Here is a 7,580-nt window from a genome sequence, read left to right on the forward strand (position 1 = left end):
GGCCCTCTGATTCTTTATAACAGAAACTGCCAGATCCTGCATAATCCTGACTGTTGCTTCCTAATATTTGAATTGTTATTGTCTGGCAGCTTGCAATATTTTTATCTAGAGATTAGAATTTTGGAGTGTTACAACAGTGTTTCTTGGGGTTTTTCTACATGTGATCTATGGATTCTTTCAATGCGTATTTCCTCCTCTGTTTCTAGAATATAGGGTCAGTTTTCCTTAATGACCTCTTATACAATGATATCCAGGCTCTTGTTTTGGTCATGGCCTTCAGGTAGACCAATAGTTTTTAAATTATCTCTTCCGCATCTATTTTGTAGATCTGTTGTTTTATTGATGAGGTATTTCACATTTTTTCCATTTTTTTCATTCTCTTTAGTTTGTTTGACTGATTCTTGCTCCCTCACAAAGTTATTATCTTTCATTTGCCCTGTTCTGATTTTTAATGTGTGATTTTCTTAAGTTAGCTTTTGTATCTTTTTCTTTTTGGTTTATTCTACTGTTTAAGGAATTGTTTTCGTCAGACAATTTTTTCCTTCCCTTTCCAAACTATTGATTCTCACATACATACCTCTCATCAGTTTTTTCATTTTTTCTTCTGCCTCCTTTATTTGCCTTCTTTAGTCTTTTTATGAGCATTTCTAAGAAGCCTCTTTGAGTTTGAGACCAATTTATCTCACTTTTGGAGATTTCCTCTGTGGACATTCTGTCCTGGGTTAAGTTTATGTTTTGGTCTGTCCTGTCACATAGTAGCTTTCTATGTCAAGGCTCTTTTCTGTTTCTTACTGATATTTTTTACATTTTCTTTTGGTATTTCCTCTTTTTTTACTTTTAAAGTGGACCTCTGCTCCTGGGTAAAAGGGACTCTATCTCAAGCTTCCTTTGCAGCTCTGAGCTTTGGCCTTGAGCACAGGGGCCCCTTGTGTTTATAGGGAGTAGCTTTGTCTGTTGTGTTCAGGAAACAACCCGGTTTCCCAGTTTGCCTTCTGAGCTGGGACTGAAGGTTTCCCTTCTGACTTGCTCCTCTACTGAGCCAGAACTGAGGGACTTAGTTGCTGCTTTGCTGTGATTAAGACCCTCTTATAAGGCTTTCCTAGAGTCTGAGCTGAGCTCAACACCCTTTTCATCTAGTCAGACTGACCTTTTAGAAGTTTTTTCAGTCTATCTTGAGCTGGAGAGGGCTTTCATTCTGTCAAACTCTGTTCAGAACAATTGCATTTCAATAAAATTGGTTTGATTTTTTATTGTTGTTCTATCATGTCTAATTCTTTGTGACCCCATTTAGAGTTTTCTTGGCAAAGATACTGGAGTGATTTTCCATTTCCTTCTCCAGCTCTTTTTACAGATGAGGAAACTGAGGCAAACAGGATTAAATGTCTTGCCCAGGGTCACACAGCTAGTGTCTGAGGTAAGATATAAGTTCAGGTCTTCCTGACCCTCGACCTTAAACTCTATACATTGTGCCACATATCTGCCCTGTTTATGTCATAGTCCTCTGTATTTTATTTTATAATTTAAAAACATTTCTTTGAGAAGAGATATGTAGGCTTTAGATGGCTAAAGAGAGCTAAGACACATACACAAACTCTCTCTCTTTTCTCTCTCTCTCTCTCTCTCTCTCTCTCTCTCTCTCTCCCCAAAGGTGAAGAGTTCTTGGAAGTCTATCTCTTCTTTTCCCATATAACTATTAACCACCTGGCAAGATCAATATAAACTACTTTTCCTCTCTCCCTTCCCCTCCCTCGTGAAACTCCAACTATCCTAAGGCATTTTTTGATCTCTTCTTACAACTGTTATATTTATTTGACACATAATTTTAATACTTGTTCCCTTTCCAAAGCCCCCTAAGTAGAAATATTCAAGAACAGGGGACATGTTTTATATATGTCTGTCTTGGTTTTTAATGTAGTGATTTACTTATAGTATACACTCAATATGTACTATTTATTGACTATGTTCTTTTTGCTCATCACTCTGTATAGTTCCTGGGTGGGTCTCCTTCTTGTGAAGCTGAACTTTGTGATTCTAATTATAATAGTAGCAGTGATCCTGGGTAAGTCGATTTGCTCTGTTTGCCTCAGTTCCTCATCTATAAAAATTATCTAGAGAAGGAAATGATAAATTACTCCAGTATCTTCCAAGAAAACCTCCAATGAGGTCATAAAGAGTGGGGCACAAGTGAAATGATGTAACAATAATATTATCAGTAATAATCAGTGATTTTTGCAGGTCTTGGTTAGTATCTAGCAGCTTTAGGAATTTATTTTCGTGTGGGTTTTATATTATAATGTAGCTGCCATTTTCTTGATGTGGGTGTCTTTTTTCCCTTATGACACAGACAAATGTTGATGTTTACTACAAGTTGGTACATTAGTTGCTAATTAAGTTGCTAGTCGCTTCAGCCAAAATTTGTTGTATTGAATCCAAGAAAAGAATGGCAGCTTTATCAAAAATAAAATTTAAAAAAAGAAAAGTTGCATATTAAAGAGAACTGGGAACCTACATGCTAAGAGACAGGAATCCTTCCCATTTGGATTCCTGATAAACATAAAACAACTTTACCCTTGTTAGGTTTGTACTTGAAAGTCCCTATGCAAATAAAGGGAAAGAATTGTTTTTGCCATCAAGGTCCAAGGAAAAGCTGTGTAAATTGACATTTTTTACAGTGCAAGAGAGCAGCTGGATAGTGCAAGAGATAGAGATGGGCCTGAAGTCAGGAAGTTTCACTGTTATGGCATGAATCTGACCTCAGACACTAGCTGTGTGACCCTGGGCAAGTTACTTAACCTGAGAATCATCAGCCTAGAGATAATTGAATCCATGAGAGCTGATGAGATTATCAAATGAAATAGAATAGAACCTAACTTCTTAAAATGTGGTTTGTGATCCCATTTGCTAAGTCTTACCTAATTTGGGTGCTGAAAATTATGATTTGTTATCACTAAATGTTTGATTTATATCCCTATTTTACATACCTTTATATACCTGGGAGTCACATAAAAATTTCTAGGTGAAAAGGGATTGCAAAAAGGAGTGGAAAAGGTGGAAGAAACTTTAATATAGATGGAAAGGAGAAAATCAAGACAGAGCATGAGGGGACACTAGAGGTTAGTGGGACCAACCAGTATGATCCAGCAAGGAGAATGAAAAGGAATGATTAGGCAGGTAGGAGACAGAGTAGGAGATAGAAGTGTCACAAAACTTGGAAAAGAAAATCAGGGAGAAGAGCTGCAGAGAGGTCAAGATTGATAAAGAGCTAGCAAGTAAATTGTATTTTGGAAAAAATATTTTCTGTAATTACTAAAAATAAGACAAAAGAAAAAAGGAATGAATTTTGAAGAGAAATATTAAGAAAAGAGATTTTAATCAGTACTAGGAGTAAAATAAATTGAGTAGGAGTGAGTTACCAGATGAATAAAATTGTCAATTATTGTAATATTAAGTATTTAAAGTGATGTGGGCTCTAATACTGGCCAGAATATTGTAAATAATTACATATGTCTTTATACTTTTTCTTTCACTCATTGTGCACATTTTAGAATTTTAATATTTAATAATAGATAAGTAAGTTTTATCTATTCTATTTCATTTAAATAATTAATATTTAATGCATAGAATGAGGACTTGAGCTAATTAATTGAGATATTATGTCTATTGGTGTGAAACAAATTACCAGGAGCTCAGGATGATTTTATTAAGTATATACCAGGGAGTCAAATGGAAGTATAAAATTGGGTAACCTATATGTGAGAGGTTGACCAGATTCAGTATAACCTCTGTTATACTAAAAAATTAATTCATATTGACAGAAAACTATTGACTAAAAAATTAATTCATATTGACAGAAAAGAAAACTATTGACCACTTACTTTCCCTGGACTGATATCTTCAATTATTAGGTCTTAGTTTCACTTTCTTTATAGACTCTTCTTAGTAAGTCTTCCTCTAAATAAGCAATTACAAAAATGATGTCATGATCAGAAAAAAGATTTCTATCCATATAAGAGTGTGATGGAAGAACTGAAAAAACCCATTGACAACAGTAAGATTACAAAAGAAGGCTCCACCTGACAGAATGGGCCAGCAGTAGCTTGAAATTATGATTAGAGAGAAATACATTTCCTTTTCCATATCCTAAATTCATTCCCTTATTGACATGAACTAGTCAAGGATCCAGAAAGTTTGCAGATATTTTGTTAACTGGTCCAGAATATGAAATGTTTAGTCATCAGTCTTATTGGTTTGCATTACAAGATTAAGCCCATCTAGCTAGGGGTTTTAATTTGTGTGTGTACTTGAGTGGGTTGGCATTTTCATTCCCACTGACAAGGCTTTTGTATAAGCTGAGAAAACATTTTTATATGCTCTATTTTCTCTTTAATACATATGCAGACAAAAAAATTATAAGCTTTTTCTCTCCAATGGCATCCAAGGTCTTTACCTTACCATCCTGGGTTTCACTGGGTCAATTGTTTTTCACCAGGGATAGAGCCCTGGACCTAGAATTAAGAACATTCAAAACTAGTTTCAAGCATTTACTAACTGTGTGACCTGGACAAGTCATTTAACCTCAGTCTGCCTCAGTTTCCTCATATGTAAAATAGGGATAATAATAACACCTAACTTGCAAGGTTGTTGAGTATAGATGGAATAATACTTGTAAATGGCTTAGCACAGGAGTTAGTCTCCTAATCAATGCTTGTCTCCTTCTCCTCAGTAAATCCCTTGGGAGCAAGGAATATTTCATTGTCATTGTCTATTCAGTTCCCAGTACAGTATCTTGTTTATAATAGACATTTTTTGTTTTGTTTTGTTTTTTTGCTGAGGCAATTGGGGTTAAGTGACTTGCCCAAGATCATAGATTAAATAATTTCATTTTGGAAGAGTCATTAGTGAATTTAGTCTAACTTTTATAGATTAAGAGACTTTGTTCTGATAATAACTTCTCTAGGTGGTTGTTGCTCAGCCGTTTTCAGTCATGTTCAATTCTTTGTGATTCCCATTTTGTAATTTTCTTGACAAAGATATTGGAATGGCTTGCCATTCCTTTCTCCAGCTCATTTTACTGAGGCAAACAGCAAGCCCAGCATTCTATTCACTGGGCCACTTTGCTTCCCCCATCTGAGGTTATGTGTTATAAGTAGCAGAGCCAATATTCAAACCCAAACCCTCTGAATCCACATCAAGTATTATTTCCACTCTACTGCAAGTATTACTGATTCTTGAGTGGAAAAAAAAACTGTAGCAATCCACATACATGCTATCTTCCTCTTGTCTAACAAATCACGTACATTGGTCTGTCTTCTGATTCAGATAAAAAAGGTAAATAACCAAAAGGGGCTGTCAGCTTACTTTTATAGATTGTAGCGAGAGGTGTCCTGTAAACTCTTCAAATTTATCAGGACATTTAAATGGTTCAGGGATTCTATGGATCAGCTACCCTTCTGCTTTTTTTCTCCAGTTAAATATTTTGCATCTCAGTCAACAAAATTGATGTGCCTTTTGTATACGTTGACTGGTCCATATCCTTACTCTGAATGGTTCTCTGGGGCTTGTGGGAAATTCCAAGACTTGTCATCTTGTTTTCCCTAAAACAGTTTTAACAGTTCCAAACGTTTTGTTCAAAGGCCCCGTTTATAATCTTAAAAATTATCGAAGACCCCAAGGAGCTTTTTTTATATGGGTTATTATCTATAACAGAGGTATCAAACATCTAGCCAGCTGGCTATATTACAGGCCTCAATGTTCTTCAATGCAATCAGAACAAGATTAAAATATAATTAGGAAATGTTTAACAAAATAGTTAAAATATAATAGAACATAGATAATGTTAATTTGTTTTCTAAATAAACGCTGCTAACTGGGATCCTTATGTACAGTTTAGTGGCCCCTTTTCTATTTGAATTTGAGAATACTGATTTATATTTAATGTTTTAAAAATTAAAATCTAATTATTATTATATAAAAATAGTTTTGATCTCACAGACTCCACCAAAAGATCTCCAATTCACTTTGAGAACTGCGGTTATTAACCTAAGCATGTCATCAAACAAAGTTCTTACACTCTCTCCATATTAATAATCTTTTGGAAAAGCCCAAATCCATTGCTATTCAGTTTAGAAATTATAACAGCACTTAAATGCATTCAATTAACAAAAATATATAAAGGAGCTAATACTTCCCCTTGGTGGTGATGGGGTCCTGATCCAAACCAATTAGAAAATAAAATTAATGAAATTAAAACAAATAATTAATAATAGGGAATAAGGAAAAATGAGGAAAATATAAGAAAAGGCTAAGCTACTCTTCTCAAATGAACCTCAGGTGAACCTCAGAGATGTATCTATGTAATTAGTGAATTTCCCTTAAGTTTTCTAATTGCTATTCTAAGAGATCAATCCAAGTTTTCTGTGACACATATGTTTCTAAGACAAATAATCTAACTCAAAAAAACCCCAAACCCCAAATAAAATATGATGAGCTCCCAAAATGTATAGGACTCTCCATAAAAGAGTTTTGTAAACTGAGATTGACTGAAAGTTGACCTTTTACCCTCAGTTGGAAAAATCAATTTCTCTGATGGATTCCTGCCACACATATGGTAATTGGAGATTCCAGACAAAAATTTATCCAACAGCTCCCTGGAGTTCATAAGACAATCTAAAATGTAGATCCAGATGGGTTGTCCTCACTCATCCCATGAGAGGGCAAAGTAAGCTAAAATGATCTAAAAAGTTAGATGAGTGCTCAATATATGTGGATTCTTTAAAGTGAAGTTGAATATTTAAAATTAACTGGAATTCAACTCTTCAGATTCAAAATGAGTACTTAAGATATAAGCCATAACCCATGTTCCCTAAATCCTCGAGTTCATTTATAAGGGGGGGAAGGTAGGCATATAGGTGTAATTCCTGGGGGCTGATCCAGAAGAATAATTTTCTATTGGGGGCTTATTGCTTCTATCTGGAGTTACTTTAGAAAAGTTTTTTTAAAGGTGTAATTTTTATGTAGTTTTCTCTAAATATGGAGATCCCCAGGTTCTATCTACAAAATCAATGTAATAAATAGATTATATTTCACCCCCACAGAAAGTACAGCCCAGAAACAAATATAGAAAATATACAAATCACATATCCAGAGGCATCTCATAAAAGATGATGTCATTTGGGAGATGCTGCATAAGTAATCCTTTTTCTCTGCTGAGTATTACCTGAGTCACTATAAATGTGAAGTGGCAAAGTACAGATCCGTAGTTTCTTCAAATCACTGGTCTCTTATACTGGCTCCATTTCTAATCTCAGTGTTCATGTGGGCTTTTATTTTTCCCAAAGGTAATGTTATCAGGGAAAATTATCTCTGGAAGACCCCGTTTGTTTTGAATTTGGGAACTCTTGAAGTTGAACTTCCCTTGAAGTAACCAAGAATTAATTGAAAAAGGCTCATTTCTCTGGATAGGAAGCAAGATCCCAGGTTTTTGCTACTTGGAATATCTTAATTTCACCTTAAGCAAATTGATTTAGGTCATTGGGGTCCATGAGCATTGTCCAACTCTCTCCTTGAGCTGAAAGGTCTAA

General features: G+C 34.9%; 1 pseudogene; it reads left to right on the forward strand.

Moving 5' to 3' along the window:
- Positions 1 to 4,275, forward strand: part of LOC105749850 — a 47,337-nt pseudogene extending 43,062 nt beyond the window's left edge.
- The last annotated feature ends 3,305 nt before the right edge of the window (positions 4,276 to 7,580 follow it).

Source organism: Sarcophilus harrisii, chromosome 3 (assembly GCF_902635505.1).
Source record: "Sarcophilus harrisii chromosome 3, mSarHar1.11, whole genome shotgun sequence".
NCBI lineage: Eukaryota > Metazoa > Chordata > Mammalia > Dasyuromorphia > Dasyuridae > Sarcophilus > Sarcophilus harrisii.